Source organism: Anomaloglossus baeobatrachus, unplaced genomic scaffold (assembly GCF_048569485.1).
Source record: "Anomaloglossus baeobatrachus isolate aAnoBae1 unplaced genomic scaffold, aAnoBae1.hap1 Scaffold_221, whole genome shotgun sequence".
Taxonomy (NCBI): Eukaryota; Metazoa; Chordata; class Amphibia; order Anura; family Aromobatidae; genus Anomaloglossus; species Anomaloglossus baeobatrachus.
In genome coordinates this window covers 219,953-243,241 of record NW_027441991.1, presented here as the reverse complement: position 1 = coordinate 243,241, position 23,289 = coordinate 219,953, and the positions used below count along the sequence as shown (strand labels likewise).

Below are 23,289 nucleotides of genomic sequence, written 5' to 3'. Positions count from 1 at the left end.
GTGGACGATGATGAGACACAATTGTCAGGAAGTCAGGAGGAGGAGCAGGGTGCGGAAGAGGAAGACGACGTGGTGGATGATCCAGTAACTGACCCAACCTGGCAGGAGGATATGCAGAGCGAGGACAGCAGTGCACAGGGGGAGGGAGGCGTAGCATCCCAACAGGCAGTAAGAAGCAGGGTGGTGGCTCCAGGCAGAAGTCAGGCACCCGTTCCCCGGAACAACAACACGACACAAGGTGCCTGTACAAATGTTAGGTCTTCCCGAGTCTGGCAGTTTTTTAAGTTGGATCCAGATGATTCTAAAAAGGCCATTTGCAACACCTGCCGTGCCAGCATCAGCAGGGGTACCAAAACTAGCAGCCTGACCACCACCAGCATGATCAGGCACATGTCAGCCAAGCACCCGACTTTGTGGGAAGTACAACAGAGTCGAGGAGCAGTGCTTGCTAATGTCACTGCTACGTCTTCGCTGGTTGTGCATGCGAGCCAATCCCCTGTCCATGCTGCCTGCGAACAAGCCTCCTCCGGTCCTGCACCTGCAGTTGCCTACTCAGAAATAACACCATCATCAAGCACGTCCTTGTCCCAGCGCAGCGTTCAGTTATCCATTCAGCAAACCTTTGAACGCAGGCGCAAATACACTGCCAACACCCCACATGCCACAGTTCTAAATACTAACATTTCGCGACTGCTTGCACTGGAAATGTTGCCTTTTAGGCTGGTGGAGACAGAAGCATTCCGCGACCTGATGGCGGCAGCTGTCCCACGTTACTCGGTCCCCAGCCGCCACTATTTCTCCCGGTGTGCCATCCCCGCGTTGCATAACCACGTGTCACAAAACATCACACGTGCCCTGAACAACGCTGTTTCACCCAAAGTCCACCTAACCACAGACACGTGGACAAGTGCTTGTGGGCAAGGCCGCTACATCTCGGTGACGGCACACTGGGTTAATATTGTGGAAGCTGGGACCCAGTCTGAGCGAGGGACGGAACACGTCCTTCCCACACCAAGGTTTGCAGGCCCTACCTCAGTCAGTGTTTCACCCACACTCTACAGCTCCGGAATGTCATGCTCTTCAGCCTCCTCCTCCTCCTGCGCATCCTCATCCACTGTACCCTCCACACCAGTCCCAAGCTGGAAGCACTGCAGCACTGCCTCGGCGAAGCGGCAACAGGCTGTGCTGAAGCTAATCTGCATAGGTGACAAATCCCACAATGCAGAAGAGCTGTGGACAGCTCTGAAACAGCAGGCAGATCACTGGCTCACACCTCTGAACCTAAAGCCAGGAAAGGTCGTGTGTGACAATGGCCGGAACCTGGTGGCGGCTTTGAGGCGAGGCCAGCTGACACATGTTCCATGCGTGGCCCATGTGCTCAACCTCGTGGTTCAGCGGTTTCTAAAGTCATACCCAGAGCTGTCTGATCTGCTGGTAAAAGTTCGCCGCCTGTCTGCACATTTTCGAAAGTCACCTACTGCTTCAGCCGGCCTTGCCGGCTTTCAGCGCAGTTTGCATCTTCCGGCTCACAGACTGGTGTGTGATGTCCCCACGCATTGGAATTCAACTCTGCACATGTTGGTCAGGATATGTGAGCAGAAGAGGGCAGTTGTTGAGTACCTGCATCACCTAAGCCGTCGGGAAATGGGTCAAACTCCACACATAACACCTGAGGAGTGGAGATGGATGTCCGACCTATGTACCATCCTCCAAAACTTTGAGGACTCCACCAAGATGGTGAGTGGTGATGACGCCATTATTAGCGTCACCATACCGCTACTCTGCCTTCTAAAACGGTCTCTGCTCAAAACCAAACATGATGCATTGCAGGCGGAGCGCGATGAGTTGCAGCAAGAAACAGTAGTGGGTGTGGGTGATAACACACAGCCCAGCCTCGTCTCATCACAACGTGCAGTGGAGGACTATGACGAGGAGGAGAATGAAGACATGGAGCAAATCTCCGGCCAAATTGAGGATATGACATGCACACCAGTCATATCCTCGGTTCAGCGTGGCTGGCCAGAGGACAGGGTAGATGAGGAGGAGGAGGAGGAGGAGGACAGCATGTTCAGTCAACGTGTTGGTCAGGCTACTGAAGTCCTGGCTGTTAAGAGTCTGGCGCACATGGCTGACTTTATGGTAAGCTGCCTGTCTCGTGACCCTCGCGTTAAGAACATCTTGGCCGACAATCATTACTGGTTGGTAACACTGTTAGACCCACGCTACAAGGAGAACTTTATGTCTCTTATTCCCGAGGCGGAGAGGTCAACCAAAATGCAGCAGTTCCGGAAGGCCATAGTCACGGAAGTAGGCAAAGCATTCCCCTCACAAAACGCTAGGTCAGGAATCAGTGGACAACCAAGGCGTACAGCCGAGAGAGGCACAAGTCCAATCCGCCAGAGGTAGGGGAACAGTCTTTAAGATGTGGGACAGTTTTCTCAGCCCCTCACGTACCACAGCCCCTGAGGTGCGGGGTAGTGCCACAAGAAATCCTAAGTTTGCCCAGATGCTCAAGGAGTACCTTGCAGATCGAACAACTGTACTCCGACATTCCTCTGTGCCTTACAATTATTGGGTATCCAAGGTGGACACGTGGCATGAATTGGCTCTCTACGCCTTGGAAGTCCTGGCCTGCCCTGCCGCTAGCGTTTTGTCAGAGCGTGTTTTTAGTGCCGCAGGTGGAATCATTACAGATAAACGCACCCGCCTGTCAACTGAAAATGCTGACAGGCTGACTCTGATCAAGATGAACAAGGGTTGGATTGGGCCAGACTTCACCACACCACCAGCAAATGAGAGCGGAATTTAAAGTTTGTAACGGGAATTTGCCATGTACCTCCAGTCACCCATGGGTACACACTTCTGGACTTTGGATAATCGCTGGACTGCTCCTCCTTCTCCTCATGCGCCACCATGATGACCGTTACAAGAGTTAGGCCTTTGTTTCAGGTATACCCCCAGTGGTAAATTTTTTCGCCCATTCTTTGCAGAATGGACATTACAACGACAGGAGACCCGCTCCTTTGCAATGGGAACAATGTTTTGAGGCCCTCATGCACGTCTCTATGCAGGGACAACGTGGAGCCTCCCAATTTTTGGCTGCCCTGCCAAAGGGCTATACTATAATACACCCACTTCCTGACAATGGACACTTAATGTTTTGAGGCCCTCATGCACGTCTCTATCCAGGGACAACGTGGAGCCTCCCAATTTTTGGCTGCCCTGCCAAAGGGCTATACTACAAAAGACCCACTTCCTGACAATGGACACTTAATGTTTTGAGGCCCTCATGCACGTCTCTATCCAGGGACAACGTGGAGCCTCCCAATTTTTGGCTGCCCTGCCTAAGGGCTATACTATAATACACCCACTTCCTGACAATGGACACTTAATGTTTTGAGGCCCTCATGCACGTCTCTATCCAGGGACAACGTGGAGCCTCCCAATTTTTGGCTGCCCTGCCAAAGGGCTATACTACAAAAGACCCACTTCCTGACAATGGACACTTAATGTTTTGAGGCCCTCATGCACGTCTCTATCCAGGGACAACGTGGAGCCTCCCAATTTTTGGCTGCCCTGCCTAAGGGCTATACTATAATACACTCACTTCCTGACAATGGACACTTAATGTTTTGAGGCCCTCATGCACGTCTCTATCCAGGGACAACGTGGAGCCTCCCAATTTTTGGCTGCCCTGCCAAAGGGCTATACTATAATACACCCACTTCCTGACAATGGACACTTAATGTTTTGAGGCCCTCATGCACGTCTCTATCCAGGGACAACGTGAAGCCTCCCAATTTTTGGCTGCCCTGCCAAAGGGCTATACTACAAAAGACCCACTTCCTTCCAATGGGCACTTCAGGTTTACAGGCCCACATGCACGTCTCTATCCAGGGACAACGTGGAGCCTCCCAATTTTTGGCTGCCCTGCCTAAGGGCTATACTATAATACACCCACTTCCTGACAATGGACACTTAATGTTTTGAGGCCCTCATGCATGTCTCTATCCAGGGACAACGTGGAGCCTCCCAATTTTTGGCTGCCCTGCCAAAGGGCTATACTACAAAAGACCCACTTACTTCCAATGGGCACTTCAGGTTTACAGGCCCTCATGCACGTCTCTATCCAGGGACAACGTGGAGCCTCCCAATTTTTGGCTGCCCTGCCAAAGGGCTATACTACAAAAGACCCACTTCCTTCCAATGGGCACTTCAGGTTTACAGGCCCTCATGCACGTCTCTATCCAGGGACAACGTGGAGCCTCCCAATTTTTGGCTGCCCTGCCTAAGGGCTATACTATAATACACCCACTTCCTGACACTGGACACTTAATGTTTTGAGGCCCTCATGCACGTCTCTATCCAGGGACAACGTGGAGCCTCCCAATTTTTGGCTGCCCTGCCTAAGGGCTATACTACAATAGACCCACTTCCTTACAATGGGCACTTCAGGTTTACAGGCCATCATGCACGTCTGTATGCAGGGGCATTGGTGAACCTCACAATTTTGGACTGCCCTGGCAAAGGAAAATACTACAAAGACTCAGTTCCTCAAAATGGGCACATTAGACTCAGAGGCCTTTATGTACGTCTCTTCTCAGGGACATCGGAGTGCCACACAATGTTTTACGTAAAATCTTTCATGTATTGATCTCAAAAAGTAACATACATTAGCTCTATCTCACTATTGGGTATGTGCCCTTAACATTTCCGCTATGAAAAATCATTTTGGTGTCATTTTGGAAGGTTTTCTGGTGAGTCCGTAAAAATGGCGTAAAACGCGGACAAAATTATTCACAGCTGTGACTTTTGAGTGATAAATGCTTCAAGGGGTCTTCCCCATGCTGTTGCCATGTCATTTGAGCACTCTTCGGAGACTTTTGTGCCATTTTTAGGGTTTCTACATGCTGCCGGTGGTCATTTCACAAAAATACTCGGGTCTCCCATAGGATAACATTGGGCTCGGTGCTCGGGCCGAGTACACGAGTATCTTGGGATGCTCGGCCCGAGCTTCGAGCACCCGAGCTTTTTAGTACTCGCTCATCACTACTAATAAACCTAAAAAATAAAAATAAATTGAATAAAATTCATGAATGTTGTGTTATAACAGGAAATTCGGTGTAAGAATGAATATCCGGGATGAGAGTTCAGCGAATGAGTTATAGAAATTGTTACAAAAAGGAGTGTGTACGGTTTATGCGTAAATTTTCAGAATGCGTACATGAAAATTATATGTATGTGAGAATGTCCCCCATGCTTTGTAAAAAGTTATTTATGAAAATGTAAATAAAATATATAAAAATGCCTAATTATTTATAATTTATGAGAAAGATATATATGTATGGAAGAATGTTATAAGGTGTCCAAGAACCATAAAGAAAAAGGGTGCATATATAATGTTAGAGGTCTAGAGTTCCACCAGGCTATATCACCCCTAAAGAAATAGAAAGAAGACCTTACTACCTGTGTACCCCAAAAAAAGCTATATTTCTTAGCCAGGATTATGGTGGAGATATGCACAAGTGAAATAAGAATATAAAGTAATACAATAAGATTATAAAACCAATATGTGTGCATTCATGCACCACCCGGTACGCTACCCTTGCCAAATTGCTCACTCTAGATCCCCACACGATCCATGAAGCCGTTCCCCCGGTCACACCGCCTGCTGCCGGTTCCCACTCATCCCTGGGGGAGTTAGGCGAGTGGTATCGAGAGCTACATGTCGGCACTGATGATACCCCCATACACCACAAGGAAGGGGTATACCGGGTGGTACAGGAGTATGAGCGGGTTTTTAGCAAGCACCCTCTAGATTTTGGGCAGATTAAAGGGGTTCAACACCACATCCCTACCGGTACACACTCCCCTATTAAAGAGAGATACAGGCCTATTCCCCCTGCGCACTACCAATGCGCCAAAGACATGTTGAGGAACATGAAGGAGGCAGGGGTTATTAGGGACAGCTGTAGTCCCTGGGCCGCTCCGTTGGTGCTGGTTAAGAAGAAGGATGGCACCATGCGGATGTGTGTGGATTACCGGAAGATTAACCAGATAACGCATAAGGATGCTTACCCTCTGCCCCGCATCAAAGAGTCCCTGGCCTCGCTGAGAACCGCTAACTACTTCTCCACCCTTGACCTCTGGCAGGTGGCCGTGGCACCGGAAGACCGAGAGAAGACTGCCTATGGGACCGTTTTGCTGTACTTGGATGATGTGATTGTGTACTCACAGACGTATGAAGCCCACCTGGAGCACCGAGCCGAGGTGTTCGCGTCCCTTGCCAAGTATGGGATGAAGTTGAAGCCCTCAAAGTGTCATCTGCTGAAACCCAGAGTGCAGTACCTAGGACATGTGGTTGGTGCGGAAGGTGTCGCCCCCAACCCCGAGAAGATCACCGCCATCCAAGACTGGCCGAGACCGACCACAGTGAGGGAAGTGAGGCAGTTTCTGGGCCTGGTGGGATATTACCGTCGCTTCATTAAGGGGTACACAAAGATGGCTGCCCCCATGCAAGACCTCCTCGTAGGACAGACCAAGGGTGGTAGATCCCTAGTAGCCCCATTGGTGTGGGAAGAAAAGCATGAGGAATCCTTCCGCCAGCTGAGAACAGCCCTGACCGGATAGGAAATCCTAGCGTACCCTGACTACAGCCGCCCATTCATCCTCTACACCGACGCCAGCAATGTGGGCTTGGGGGCTGTTCTATCCCAGGTCCAAGACAGAAGGGAAAAGGTAATAGCTTATGCTAACCGAAAAATCCGACCGACTGAGAGGAACCCTGAGAACTACATCTCCTTCAAGCTTGAGCTCTTGGCACTGGTGTGGGCTATCACCGAGCGGTTCCGCCATTACCTGGCAGCAGCCAAGTTCACCGCGTACACAGACAATAACCTGCTGACCCATCTAGATACGGCCAAGCTGGGCGCGTTGGAGCAGCGGTGGGTGACCAGGTTAGCCAACTACGATTTCACCATCAAGTACCGGGCCGGCCGTACCAACGTCAATGCCAATGCACTCTCCCGGATGCCCCACCTGTCGGAAGAGGGGCCAGAGGATGATGACCTCGAAGAGATCGAGTTGCCTGCATTTCACCGGCCATTCACTGAGAAGGTGCACGTCTACCAACAACGGGTGAACCTGGATCCGCTGCCCCGACAGGACTGGCAGGAAGCTCAGGACCAGGCACCTGCTGTCCGCCTGGTCAAGACTCTAGTGGAACAGGGTTCTGCTGGGATAGACCCTGCTGCCCCTGCTGAAGCCCAACATCTGTGGCAAGAACGGACCCGGCTATACCTACACCAGGGGAAGTTGTATCGCGAGCTGATTAATCCAAAGACTCACGAGAAGATCCGCCAGCTGGTGATTCCCCAGGCTAACGTGCCCACCGTCCTGCAAGCATACCATGATGGTGCAGTGCACTTCGGGTGGAAGAAGCTAGAGATGTTGTTAAGAGAGCGGTTCTATTGGAGTGGAATGCGGGAATCTGTGGAGGCCTGGTGCCGAGAATGTGGCCCTTGCGCATTGAGAAGGAAGGACGAGGCCAGCCAGAAGGCACCCCTACACCCGATCATTACACACCAACCGCTGGAGCTGGTTGCCCTTGACCATGTAAAGCTCACCCCCAGCCGAAGTGGGTACACCTACGCTCTGACCATCGTAGACCACTACTCGAGGTTCCTGGTGGTTGTCCCAGTTAAGGACTTAACCGGCTGCACCGCTGCTAAGGCTTTCCAGGCTTATTTCTGTTGACCGCATTGGTACCCGGAGAGGGTGCTTACCGACCAGGGTCCGGCCTTTGAAGCAGAGGTATTCCAGGAATTCTGCCAGTTGTACGGCTGCAAGAAAATCCGGACCACGCCTTACCACGCCCAAACCAATGGCATTTGTGAAAAGATGAACCACTTGGTCCTGGGCCTCCTCAAGACGTTACCACTGGAAGAGCGGAACCTGTGGCTGGAGAAGCTACCTGACCTGGTCGATATGTACAACAACATCCCTTCCAGCTCTACGAAATGCACTCCAGCATACCTGATGAGAGCTCATCCCGGCCGGCTACCAGTGGATCTGGAAATGGGCTTGGAAGCTTCAGAAGCACTCCTGTCGACAGCTGAATGGGACACTCGGCGGAGGACACAGTACCGACAGGTCCAGGAGTATGTTGAAAAGAACTTGTGCCGGAGTCGGGGACAACAGGAGCAGTGCTTCAACAAGAAGGCGCCTGCCGGTTCCTTCCAACCTGGGGATGTAGTGCTGAAGCGGAAAAGAAGGGCCCACAAGCTGGATGATCAATGGGAAAAAACCCCGTATGTAGTCCAGCCCACAGGATGGGAGAATGGGAAGGCCTACCAGATCAGCCGTGACCAGGGGGGGACTTTGGCCACGGTTTCCCGAGACCACCTGAAGAAGTGCCCACCAGCATTGAGAGTAGCGGATGAGGCTCCAGTTCCCAGTCCAGTGGAGAAGGAAAAAGAGGTAATCCACACCATGATGGGTGATTTTCCAGCAGACTGGCCTACACAGAACGGTGCGGTGATCCTTCCAGTGATACTGTTCCCACAACCCGTGGATGAAGAAATGATGGAAACGGTTAACCGCGAGCCAGTGCCCAGGGATGTACCTGTACCCAGCTCCCCTACGCCTCCGCCTGCCCCACATGATAGCAGGGAGGAGGAACTGACTGTTCCCTCTGCCCCACTGCCTGTCACCACTGACACCGGACCCCGAAGGTCCACTCGCCCCAACCTAGGTAGACCCCCACTTAGGTACAGGGAAACTACTCTTTAAAAGGGGGGGGCTTTATGTGTTGAGTGTACCAGTTTGAAAGTTTTAAATGATAAGTAAAGATGATCAACCAAAGAAGTTTACCTGATTGAACCGTGATTAAACCGGCCGTTGCCGGCAACTGTTGTCCCCGTAGGGACTGTGCAACCATTGCGTAAGGAACTGCTTACGGACAAGCCCGAGAACTTGCAGGGCAACCACAAACTTAGTGCAATGTAAATAAAAATGTTTGTTGGCTTGACACCGTTACCGCCTCCGGAGAGGCTGATTTGGGAGGATGGGCCTGGAGGAAAGGGATGGCCTAGGCCCGCCACTACCGTAACCGGTGGCGATCCTCCGGGGGTTCAGGGGTCCCCTTGGACGTGGGCCCCCTGAAAGAGACAGAACCCGCTCGGGCAACTTGGTGCTGGACTGGGGTCAAGGGGTGCTGCCCGCTTCTTAGGGGCAGCATCAGGGCCAGGTTGTTTGGGTGGGAGAAGAGCGGAAGCTGTACCGTTGTAAAATGTTTATGATGCTTTTACATGTTTTACCGTTTTATTCTTTTTCAGTTGTGAAAATAAAACCGGTGATGGACGGGCAGCCCGCGGACGGTCTGCATTTTACTATAGGGGAATGTGGCGCCCTGGACAAGCCAGGTCGTCACAGGTACTACACCAACACACTCTACACTCCGGCTAGGCACACCGAAGCTAAACACAAATCCTAGTTGCCTTCCTCCAGGGGCTGATGTCCACACCAGGGGGTGGGCCAGGCGGTTGATCCCACCCACCGAGGAGTTCACAGTCCTGGAGGCGGGAAAAGGAGTCAGATTAGAGATCAGTTTTGGAGTTAGAGAAGTGAAGAGGAGAGGAGACTGACCGTGTCCGGGTGTGTGGCCCGGGCACTCAGCAAGGTTGGCAGACGGTGGTGACCTTCTGCAGGAGAGGCTGATTGGAGTGAACCGTACGGACCGGGGATGGGCGGTGGCCCGCCGGTACCAGATCGGGGAGTGAAGAGAAGCCAGCACCATCCGGCAGGGCCTACGGACCCCGACCAGGCTAGGAGTCGCCGTAAAACCGGTCAAATCCGTTAGCGACAGGAACCTCCAGGGTTTCCCAGCAGTCAAGACCCGATTGAAGGCAACAGCTCACACCGTAGAGGGAAGCACAGTCACCGCCAAGGCTACAGTTCCCAGGGCCAGAGCCTGCGGGCAAAAGGGGCTCCCTCAGCATCCATCCAAGCTGGGGAGCGGGTTACCGGTGGGAAGCCCGCTAGATTTTGGGGGAATAAAAGGGGTCCAACACCACATCCCCACAGGTGCACACCCACCCATCAAAGAGAGCTATAAGCCAATACCACCTTCACATTGCCAGTGTACCAAGGACATGTTGAGCAACATGAAGGCGGCTGGGGTTATCCGTGACAGTTGTAGCCTTTGGGCAGCTCTGTTGATCCTGTTAAAAAAGAAGGACGGCACCACTCCCCGTATTGAGGAATCGCTAGCTGCATTGAGAACTGCAAATTATTTTTCTACCCTTGATCTCACTAGTCACTATTGGCAAGTGTCCGTTGCTGAGGCAGACTGGGAGAAGACCGCCTTCGCCACCCCTATGGGTCTCTGCGAGTTCAAAAGCATGCCCTTCGAGCTGTGCAATGCGCCAGGAACCTTCCAGAGGCTGATGGAATGCTGCTTGGGACAAGATTTTAGGGTGTATAAAAAGGGAGATTAGATCCCGTGATCCCAACGTATTGTTACACCTCTATAAATCACTTGTAAGGCTACATCTGGAATATGGGAACCAGTTTTGGGCTCCACATTTTAATAAGGACATTCAGAAGTTAGAGTCAGTTCAAAGGTGGGCAACTAGACTACTACAAGGAATGGAAGGCCTCCCATATGATGACAAGTTGAAAAAGTTATTAAGTGATTATTGGCTGCAATGGGGCTTTCTGGCTGGTGCCAGCCTCTCTTCTTAGCACACAGGAACCACAATCCCTACACCATGCTTCAATGGATTCTCTCATCCCAGCCCAGTAAAACTACATATTTTACACAGTCATAAGCAGCCAAAAGGGATCTATTCTATTCAATTGCAAATGATCTAGATAAGACTGAGAATAAGATACTGCACGGGACATAGCAGAGTTGGTCAAGTTGAGTGGAGATGAGTTTGCTATTTGGCACAGCTTTTTGCATCAATAAAGCAAGTAAAAGGTGTGAAAGATAAAAAAAAGGGTGAAAGTGTGAAAAGTGAATTGGCCAAATTGAGGTGCATATAAAGTTTTTGCTTTCTTTCAATTCACTAATGGGGCTCATTTGAATCAGGTGAATTGAGTTCTGCTTTTGGAAACTGGGTTAAGAAGGGGTGCACCGGTCCTGGAGGTACTGCAATACCAGGTCAATGCGTGCAGTGGACAGAGCAAGATTTTTTCCATCTCCTTGTTCTAAAAATCCATTTAATATATGGTCCCCAGAGAGGGGACGTATCAGATATTAAACTGATAAGAACAGATTTAATTTTTTTTTTTTCTGTTTATCAGTAGGACTTCAAAATAACAAAGGTGATCGCCTCCCGTTGCCTGGGAACCGTCCAGGCACAAGAGGGCTATGTGTCACCAGAAGGCGCACACACTTCCTCAAGGCCGGCAGACGTGCAATCCCAGGCACCTTCCAGTACCGACCAAGGTAGCGTCCTCCGAAACTACACTTGATCTTAGCCAAAAGGCCGAGAAGCTATAACCCGAATTGGTTACGGCCTTGAGTGGCACCCTGGCCTATACCGGACACATCTTAGGGAGAGGGAGACAAACCCACGCCTACAGAAGACATTTTGTCACCCAAGCCAACCCTTGAAAAGGCTGTTTTGCAGAGCAAAAACAAGAAGAATGGTGCTTTTTGCAGCCGCCGCCCACTGCAATGAATCTGAATAACTCCTCCTTTTGGACACAAGCACCTCCCCTCCCCCTTGCAGTCTTTCCAATTCATGATACAAAAAGACGGACGGACAGGACAGGACAGGACAGGCTGCCTGACTTTCCGTCACTGCCACCCTTTGCCATCCTTGCCCGTAGAAAGCCCTTTCATCATCCCCAAACCCTAATCTTTTCCCTTCCCTTCCCAGATGCGTCTCACTCCCTTTCATTAGGAAGTGAGCGCAGCCTTTTCTCCGTTCTGCACATGCGCGACGTTAAACACAAATGCGCAGGCGTGCGTTCCATTACCCTCACTGCATTCCACTCCCATACAGGAAGTGGGCGCAGTTATTACTACGGTCGCACATAAAAGAACCCACGGCCACCACTGCACATAGCTGACTCCACCACAGGACACCCACTTCTACACCAACGCAGGTAAGACAGGATCGGCACCTCTATGCTCCCGTTACAATCAGGCTCAGTCACCATGTGATAACGCTCTCAACTCTTTAGTTGCAGGCTCCCCTTGCTTCACCTCCACTGGCTGTGCTGCCATTTCCTCTCCCACCTGGAAGGTATACTTTATTCCACTATTTTCCTGTTTCTCTCTTCCCCCTTTTCCCATAACCTACTTTTATCTGCATTTGTGGGGTATCTATATGCTATTTACATCATAGTTTTATTCATTAATATGGAAGGGAAGAGTGCCCATGAGAGTGTTGAACTGCGGAGAGCAAGAGATTAAGCTGCTCCGATTTGCCACCATTGATAAGCTGTTCTCAGTAGATACACATGCTATCCAAACAGCAGCATCCACCATTGCTTCAGCCCACCCATTCAGTGACAGCTCACCAAGTCAGCCAGAGGAGTGGTGTAAGGAATTACACGTAGGCACTGACTCCACACCTTCACATCACAAGAAGGGGGTCTACAGGCTAGTGCAAGAATACGAGCAAGTCTTCAGCAAACATCCGCTAGACTTTTGAAGAATAAAAGGGGTCAAACACTACATCCCCACAAGTGCACACCCACCCATCAAAGAGAGATATAAGCCAAAACTACCTGCACATTATCAGTGTACCAAGGACATGTTGAGCAACATGAAGGAGGCTGGGGTTATCCGTGACAGTTGTAGCCTCTGGGCAGCTCCGTTGGTCCTGTTAAAGAAGAAGGACAGCACCACTCCCCTGTATTGAGGAATAGCTAGCTGCATTGAGAACTGCAAATTATTTTTCTACCCTTGATCTCACTAGTCGCTATTGGCAAGTGTCCGTTGCTGAGGCAGACCGGGAGAAGACCGCCTTTGCCACCCCGATGGGTCTCTGCGAGTTCAAAAGCATGCCCTTCGAGCTGTGCAATTTGCCAGGAACCTTCCAGAGGCTGATGGAATGCTGCTTGGGACACCGAAACTTTGAAACGGTACTGCTATACCTTTATGATGTTATTGTTTATTCTAAAGCAAACAAGATTTTAGGGTGTATAAAAAGGGAGATTAGATCCGGTGATCCCAACGTATTGTTACCCCTCTATAAATCACTTGTAAGGCCACATCTGGAATATGGGGTAAAGTCCTGAGCAGGTTGATAACCATTGGTTTGAGCATGGTAGGGTGTAGTGCGCATCTTCCTGCATCGGTAAAAGCTGCAGAAGTCCTTGAAGATTTCCGCTTCAAAGGCTGTGCCTTGATCTGTGAGGACTCTCTCTGAGTAGCCATGAGGTCTGCATAAGTGTGCTTGGAAGACCTTCGCTGCAGTATGGGCCATTAGATCTTTGACTTGTACCACAACCATAAATCTCGAGTAGTTGTCTACCATCGTAAGTGCATACGTGAGCTCGCCTCGATATTCTGCAACAAAACTCCCTTTTTCGATTTCAGTTTCAGCAAACACTCCTCTTCCTGTAGAAAATATTTATCATTACCTAAGACAGTCATTCTAATGCATGACAATATTAAGGCAATTTAGTTAAAACTTGTTTTAACTCACCTTTAAGGGGATTGATGTATTTCATGGTCAATCCAGGTTTGTCAGTGATGGCACTGACATAATGTATGGCGTCTTTTTCGGGCGTTATCCTTTGCCTTTTCATTGTGAAAATCCAGTTGCCTATATCAAAGCAAATTCTACTACTTGTAAAGTATTCAAACGCACAAAAATCTGTTATAGATATACAGATTTTCAGAAAAGCTCAAGAGAGTCAGAAATAAAAAATACTTTTTCTTTATTTAGATATTTTCACTATTAAAATTACATATATACAAAACTCCACTGTATAGTACCCATGGACTGGTCAAAACAGGTCAGAAAAATCATAAGCCCGCATTAACAAATGGATTAAGAATTCATAATGCCCTATACTTGAAATAAACATATATAAGGCTCTAATGAAAATTCAAACTTCTTTTTTCCAAATGCAGGGTTATTCAGTAAACAGTAGACATAGTTACATCATGTGGTAAGTGATACTAAAGTGCACATACCATTATAACATTATCCTATACTACTCTGGGATTCACAATCTATTTAATACACTCCCAAGTTATTGTGGATAGGAACCGGGTTGTAATACTATTGGGGTTGCACCATAATATGCCACCCAGCTTTCAATGAGAGCAGTAAACCCACTGAACCACCACAGAGATAACTAATGTCCGTTACCTGTTAGGGAGACCTGAATTCCACGTCCTGCGACCCCAACACGTGTTGGGGTCGCAGGACGTGGAATTCAGGTCTCCCTAACAGGTAACGGACATTAGTTATCTCTGTGGTGGTTCAGTGGGTTTACTGCTCTCATTGAAAGCTGGGTGGCATATTATGGTGCAACCCCAATAGTATTACAACCCGGTTCCTATCCACAATAACTTGGGAGTGTATTAAATAGATTGTGAATCCCAGAGTAGTATAGGATAATGTTATAATGGTATGTGCACTTTAGTATCACTTACCACATGATGTAACTATGTCTACTGTTTACTGAATAACCCTGCATTTGGAAAAAAGAAGTTTGAATTTTCATTAGAGCCTTATATATGTTTATTTCAAGTATAGGGCATTATGAATTCTTAATCCATTTGTTAATGCGGGCTTATGATTTTTCTGACCTGTTTTGACCAGTCCATAGGTACTATACAGTGGAGTTTTGTATATATGTAATTTTAATAGTGAAAATATCTAAATAAAGAAAAAGTATTTTTTATTTCTGACTCTCTTGAGCTTTTCTGAAAATCTGTATATCTATAACAGATTTTTGTGCGTTTGAATTTGTAATTGAAGCTTTACCACAGTGGTGGTGGGAGTATGTTACAAGAGGCAAAATTGTGAGTTACTTGTAAAGTATGCAGAAAATGAAATGTAGAACATATAACATCAACTGCTTAGGAACGCATCATAGGTTAGTACTTAAAAGGATATTGTCATGTTCTAGTCATAATGCAAGCTGGACATTTTTCATGTTACCCTGTAATCGCCAGCCTGTTCTAATGCTCACAAGCCAAGATATAGGCTCAGCTGCTAAGGCTTCCCTCTGCCTTCTGAATGAAACTTGAATATGTCTGGGTCACTGTGTATATAGCAGGTGCTCAGAAAAAATAAGAGTCAATTCAATAGAAATAGCTCTGGCACACTATAGTGATCAATAACGTAAGAAAAGAACTCTTGGAATGCTGAAAATTCTTTATTTGTGCAAAAGGATAATTCATCCAACGTTTCGACCTTGTTTTTAGGTCTTTATCAAGGATAAAGTTATCTAAGATCATAAAGGGTTACAAAACCATATAAACACGTAATTAGTACATAGTACAACATAACAGTACAATATATTGCTACTTGAGAGTACAATGGGTCAAATGACCATGATGCACATACAAAAAATTTTTCCAAAGCCATAGTGAAAACATTTGTACTGAGGAAAGAAAATTTCCACATGACCTATCTGGAGAAACATTCTGGATCAAACAACCAAAAATAGTCAAGCAGGTAAATACACACCTATATGGATAACAGGATGATATGTGTTCAATTGTATAGCGTCATTGCCATTAAGGTACAAATGGAAAACTTGCAATCCTATATAGTGAAGGAAATGAACACATATCATATCAAAGAACACAGGAACATGGGTGTGAGAAAAACCTCAATGTTTATACTTTGTTCTTTATAATGGTGTGAACATGTATATGTCTCAGTACCTTATGCACTTGAGAATTCTAGTGAGTAGATCATGAAAGCCTATTTCAGAACTGGAATCGGTAAATAATTGTAGGTGGAATCTAAATGAAAAGATGGTACAAGTGTTATCATGACACGTGGGCTATAACACAATGGACCGTGTGACAAAGAAGAAAGGAGAGAAAGAAGAGGAAGAAAATGCAACTACCTGTAACATTACGTGATAGTCACTGGTAAGTATCACTTGACAATTCAAGTGAAAAAGGATTCCTTTATTAAAGGGTTCTCAGTCGCCTCAGGATCATGAAATACTAGGGTAAATGATATGAGAATGGGTAAGAAGCACCACTAAAGGAAATATGAGATGCAGGACATATATCTATAAACCCCTGAACTACATGATAGAAATAAAAAGAAGAAAAAAGAAAAAAAAGAAGAAAGAAGAAGAACACATAGAATGCGGAAAGAGAATGGGTACAACTACCTGAGTTACTGCAGGGAGGCCCCTGGTTGGTATTGTGAGGGTTAGTGGAATTCCTTCACTGAAGGGTTCTCAGTTGCCTCAGGTTCGTGAAAAATGCTATAGACAAATAATGCCCGGAGAAAAGGGGTTCATATACAGCGAATAATGGTAATACAAGGTACATGTGTCACATGTAATAGTATATATATATATATTGTACTAAGCTCTACACCAGAAATAGAAAGTAGTCCCTCTGCCTTCTGTCTAGGTGCCCTGAGTTATGTCCTGTAAACTGTCACAGGGACCCAGACACACATGTGTAGTAGGGGAATATCCCTGCTGAGATGCCAGTGCTAGAGCACTCGTTTGCTGTGGAGTTGAACGCTATGTGAGCAGTTCTTACCTTCAATGAGCAGAAGTCTCTTTTTTCAGATTTCAATATCTCTGTGGGTATCTGGCAGAAATATGGAATACTCTTTACTGCTAAGACCCTGTACACCACTCCCACTAAAGGGGGCTTTACACGCTGCGACATCGCTAATGCGGAGTCGTTGGGGTCACGGAATTTGTGACGCACATCCGGCCGCATTAGCGATGTTGCTGCGTGTGACACCGATGAGCGATTTTGCATCGCTGCAAAAACGTGCAAAATCGCTCATCGGTGACATGGGTCTCCATTCTCGATTATCGTTACTGCAGCAGTAACGATGTAGTTCGTCGCTCCTGCGGCAGCACACATCGCTCCGTGTGACACCGCAGAAACGAGGAACCTCTCCTTACCTGCCTCCCAGCCGCTATGAGGAAGGAAGGAGGTGGGCGGGATGTTCCGGCCACTCATCTCCGCCCCTCCGCTGCTATTGGGCGGTCGCTCAGTGACGTCGCTGTGACGCCGCACGGACCGCCCCCTTAGAAAGGAGGCGGTTCGCCGGTCACAGCGACGTCGCCGGGCAGGTAAGTATGTGTGACGGGTCTGGTCGGTGTTGTGCAGCATGGGCAGCAATTTGCCCGTGTCGCGCAACAGATGGGGGCGGGTATCCACACTAGCGATATCGGGACCGATATCGCAGTGTGTAAAGTAGCCTTTAATAAACTGTGTAAAGGATTTTAAGTAAAAATCCACAATAAACCAGCGCTAGATGGGTTTTTATAATTTTATTAATAGACCACAAATAAAAAATTTTTTGCTATCCTTGTTTCAAGACAGAGTATTTGATAATATACAATACACTGATTATTACTAAAACCAAGGACCACATAAAACAAGGACCACATAAAATAAAAAATGAAAGTAATGAGAATAAAATTCTTTTGTATAACCAATTAACTTCGAGGTGATACAATATTCACATTGATTTAGTTTTACCAGTCTAATGTAATGCCCCGGCCGGTGGCATATATTTTGTTTGGTTAATAATTTAGACTTATACAATGAAAGATGTACTATACCACCCCTGGCTAACTTACAAGTTTTAAGTTGTACAATATAAGTTTGCGACGTTATATTCGCCCCCAGGGCCTGGGGGAATAAACCTCACAACAACTTGACCGCAAAAAACACCCCGGATTTCTCCGTTGATTAGGCTGGAACCGCTATGTACAGGATTGACCTGTTAGACTTCCAGAGCGGACGTTTTGAGGCCAGTGGCCGCGACTAGTGCTGGCTCTGGGGGAGATGTATGGTTACCGACATCCCTCTTTACAGAGCCTTTATAACACTTCACAAGGCCACAAACCAGCCGGTCCCGTATTCTCCCAAATGTACTTTCGAAATCAAGCAGTACGAAGCCACTGAAAGCACCAAGATGTTGGCTGCGGACAACAATAAGATCAGCGGTAACTACTCAGCCTCTCCAGCGGGCAGTCCAGACAGTATCCAGTGTCAGCTGACTGATTCCACACAGGAGGAAGTTGCTTGGCAGGTTAGCACCACACAAGGCTCCGATCCGCTTCCAAACGAGCAATGCAGAACCGCTGGAGGTACCAATGTATCCTGGTTGCAGACAAAGGAAATGTCAGCGGTAACCTCTCAACCTCTCCAGCAGGCAATCCGTACCGTGTCCAGTGGAAGCCGGTTGATTCCACACGAGGGAGAGATTACTTGGCAGGTTATCACCGCACAGGTGAGGTAGGCAAAAACAGAGTCCTGATCCGACGCGCGTTTCGGGGGCGTGTAACGGCCCCCTTCCTCAAGGATAACTCAGCTGTTGCCTAGAGCACTATTTATGCATATATTTAATTGGTTATAATTTGCATAAAATTAAACAATGTTTAAATTCAACCAACATTCAATGACCACTACATATATCAATTTGTGAAAGACCGTTCATAATAGCCATATAATATAATTATGTGCAAAGGTTTTTCTAAAGGTTTTTCTAAAAACACCTATATATAGCCTTGCTTGTATCATCATATACTGGGAAGACAATGTGTATATATGCATATGCTTTTTTTCAACAATAAATTTAACAAAAGGACATCATAAAGGTGTAATATAAATTTGCTATAATATGAAAAGCCCCTTATATCTACATCAACCTTGGGCAAGTGAAGCACCAATTTTAATATATATTATGCATATATACACATATATCTCCATGACAATCGCTTTTTTTTTTTTTTTTTTCCTTCTCTCCGTATTATTATCAGTACCTATTACTCCTCTACCTATAAAAATATAAATTAATTAAAAGCAAACAGTTCTATATCATTATTGAGTCCATATGGTTTCAAGGTGTTCAATTCAAAAATCCATTGGCTTTCTGCTCGTGACATTTTTTTAATGAAATCGCCATCTCTCCAATCCTTAGTTATTTTTTGTACGCCCCATACTTGGGATCCTTTAAAGGACCCTCCATGTTTTAACACATAATGTCTGGATAGGGGGTGCTTAGTACATTTATTTTTAACACTTCTAATGTGCTCACCCACCCTTTTCCATAGGGGTCTAATAGTTCTCTCAATGTATTTTTTCTGACAGGGACATTGAATGCAATATACTACTCCCTTTGATTGACATGTAATAAATTCTCTAATCATGACTTCTGACTGCCCCTGTAAGAAGGATTTCCGTGAAATATTTTTTGTATTCTTACATACTATACAGCTTTTGCATGGAAAAAAACCTTTCAGGCCAAATAATCCTCCCTTATTAGGTGCTGTAAGATTACGTATGGTGGGTGCCACTAAATTGCCAATATTGTTTGCCTTCCTATATATGAATATAACGTCGCAAACTTATATTGTACAACTTAAAACTTGTAAGTTAGCCAGGGGTGGTATAGTACATCTTTCATTGTATAAGTCTAAATTATTAACCAAACAAAATATATGCCACCGGCCGGGGCATTACATTAGACTGGTAAAACTAAATCAATGTGAATATTGTATCACCTCGAAGTTAATTGGTTATACAAAAGAATTTTATTCTCATTACTTTCATTTTTTATTTTATGTGGTCCTTGTTTTATGTGGTCCTTGGTTTTAGTAATAATCAGTGTATTGTATATTATCAAATACTCTGTCTTGAAACAAGGATAGCAAAAAATTTTTTATTTGTGGTCTATTAATAAAATTATAAAAACCCATCTAGCGCTGGTTTATTGTGGATTTTTACTTAAAATCCTTTACACAGTTTATAAAAGGCTACTTTACACACTGCGATATCGGTCCCGATATCGCTAGTGTGGATACCCGCCCCCATCTGTTGCGCGACACGGGCAAATCGCTGCCCATGCTGCACAACACCGACCAGACCCGTCACACATACTTACCTGCCCAGCGACGTCGCTGTGACCGGCGAACCGCCTCCTTTCTAAGGGGGCGGTCCGTGCGGCGTCACAGCGACGTCACTGAGCGACCGCCCAATAGCAGCAGAGGGGCGGAGATGAGTGGCCGGAACATCCCGCCCACCTCCTTCCTTCCTCATAGCGGCTGGGAGGCAGGTAAGGAGAGGTTCCTCATTTCTGCGGTGTCACACGGAGCGATGTGTGCTGCCGCAGGAGCGACGAACTACATCGTTACTGCTGCAGTAACGATAATCGAGAATGGAGACCCATGTCACCGATGAGCGATTTTGCACGTTTTTGCAGCGATGCAAAATCGCTCATCGGTGTCACACGCAGCAACATCGCTAATGCGGCCGGATGTGCGTCACAAATTCCGTGACCCCAACGACTCCGCATTAGCGATGTCGCAGCGTGTAAAGCCCCCTTTAGTGGGAGTGGTGTACAGGGTCTTAGCAGCAAAGAGTATTCCATATTTCTGCCAGATACCCACAGAGATATTGAAATCTGAAAAAAGAGACTTCTGCTCATTGAAGGTAAGAACTGCTCACATAGCGTTCAACTCCACAGCAAACGAGTGCTCTAGCACTGGCATCTCAGCAGGGATATTCCCCTACTACACATGTGTGTCTGGGTCCCTGTGACAGTTTACAGGACATAACTCAGGGCACCTAGACAGAAGGCAGAGGGACTACTTTCTATTTCTGGTGTAGAGCTTAGTACAATATATATATATATATACTATTACATGTGACACATGTACCTTGTATTACCATTATTCGCTGTATATGAACCCCTTTTCTCCGGGCATTATTTGTCTATAGCATTTTTCACGAACCTGAGGCAACTGAGAACCCTTCAGTGAAGGAATTCCACTAACCCTCACAATACCAACCAGGGGCCTCCCTGCAGTAACTCAGGTAGTTGTACCCATTCTCTTTCCGCATTCTATGTGTTCTTCTTCTTTCTTCTTTTTTTTCTTTTTTCTTCTTTTTATTTCTATCATGTAGTTCAGGGGTTTATAGATATATGTCCTGCATCTCATATTTCCTTTAGTGGTGCTTCTTACCCATTCTCATATCATTTACCCTAGTATTTCATGATCCTGAGGCGACTGAGAACCCTTTAATAAAGGAATCCTTTTTCATTTGAATTGTCAAGTGATACTTACCAGTGACTATCACGTAATGTTACAGGTAGTTGCATTTTCTTCCTCTTCTTTCTCTCCTTTCTTCTTTGTCACATGGTCCATTGTGTTATAGCCCACGTGTCATGATAACACTTGTACCATCTTTTCATTTAGATTCCACCTACAATTATTTACCGATTCCAGTTCTGAAATAGGCTTTCATGATCTACTCACTAGAATTCTCAAGTGCATAAGGTACTGAGACATATACATGTTCACACCATTATAAAGAACAAAGTATAAACATTGAGGTTTTTCTCACACCCATGTTCCTGTGTTCTTTGATATGATATGTGTTCATTTCCTTCACTATATAGGATTGCAAGTTTTCCATTTGTACCTTAATGGCAATGACGCTATACAATTGAACACATATCATCCTGTTATCCATATAGGTGTGTATTTACCTGCTTGACTATTTTTGGTTGTTTGATCCAGAATGTTTCTCCAGATAGGTCATGTGGAAATTTTCTTTCCTCAGTACAAATGTTTTCACTATGGCTTTGGAAAAATTTTTTGTATGTGCATCATGGTCATTTGACCCATTGTACTCTCAAGTAGCAATATATTGTACTGTTATGTTGTACTATGTACTAATTACGTGTTTATATGGTTTTGTAACCCTTTATGATCTTAGATAACTTTATCCTTGATAAAGACCTAAAAACAAGGTCGAAACGTTGGATGAATTATCCTTTTGCACAAATAAAGAATTTTCAGCATTCCAAGAGTTCTTTTCTTACGTTATTGATCACTATAGTGTGCCAGAGCTATTTCTATTGAATTGACTCTTATTTTTTCTGAGCACCTGCTATATACACAGTGACCCAGACATATTCAAGTTTCATTCAGAAGGCAGAGGGAAGCCTTAGCAGCTGAGCCTATATCTTGGCTTGTGAGCATTAGAACAGGCCGGCGATTACAGGGTAACATGAAAAATGTCCAGCTTGCATTATGACTAGAACATGACAATATCCTTTTAAGTACTAACCTATGATGCGTTCCTAAGCAGTTGATGTTATATGTTCTACATTTCATTTTCTGCATACTTTACAAGTAGTAGAATTTGCTTTGATATAGGCAACTGGATTTTCACAATGAAAAGGCAAAGGATAACGCCCGAAAAAGACGCCATACATTATGTCAGTGCCATCACTGACAAACCTGGATTGACCATGAAATACATCAATCCCCTTAAAGGTGAGTTAAAACAAGTTTTAACTAAATTGCCTTAATATTGTCATGCATTAGAATGACTGTCTTAGGTAATGATAAATATTTTCTACAGGAAGAGGAGTGTTTGCTGAAACTGAAATCGCAAAAGGGAGTTTTGTTGCAGAATATCGAGGCGAGCTCACGTATGCACTTACGATGGTAGACAACTACTCGAGATTTATGGTTGTGGTACAAGTCAAAGATCTAATGGCCCATACTGCAGCGAAGGTCTTCCAAGCACACTTATGCAGACCTCATGGCTACTCAGAGAGAGTCCTCACAGATCAAGGCACAGCCTTTGAAGCGGAAATCTTCAAGGACTTCTGCAGCTTTTACCGATGCAGGAAGATGCGCACTACACCCTACCATGCTCAAACCAATGGTTATCAACCTGCTCAGGACTTTACCCCATATTCCAGATGTGGCCTTACAAGTGATTTATAGAGGGGTAACAATACGTTGGGATCACCGGATCTAATCTCCCTTTTTATACACCCTAAAATCTTGTTTGCTTTAGAATAAACAATAACATCATAAAGGTATAGCAGTACCGTTTCAAAGTTTCGGTGTCCCAAGCAGCATTCCATCAGCCTCTGGAAGGTTCCTGGCAAATTGCACAGCTCGAAGGGCATGCTTTTGAACTCGCAGAGACCCATCGGGGTGGCAAAGGCGGTCTTCTCCCGGTCTGCCTCAGCAACGGACACTTGCCAATAGCGACTAGTGAGATCAAGGGTAGAAAAATAATTTGCAGTTCTCAATGCAGCTAGCTATTCCTCAATACAGGGGAGT

The 23,289-nt window shown here is 46.2% G+C and overlaps 1 pseudogene; it reads right to left on the bottom strand.

The window, feature by feature from the left end:
• Window positions 1-11,127: 11,127 nt before the first annotated feature.
• Window positions 11,128-11,333, bottom strand: LOC142261437 (U2 spliceosomal RNA; annotated as a pseudogene).
• Window positions 11,334-23,289: the final 11,956 nt, after the last annotated feature.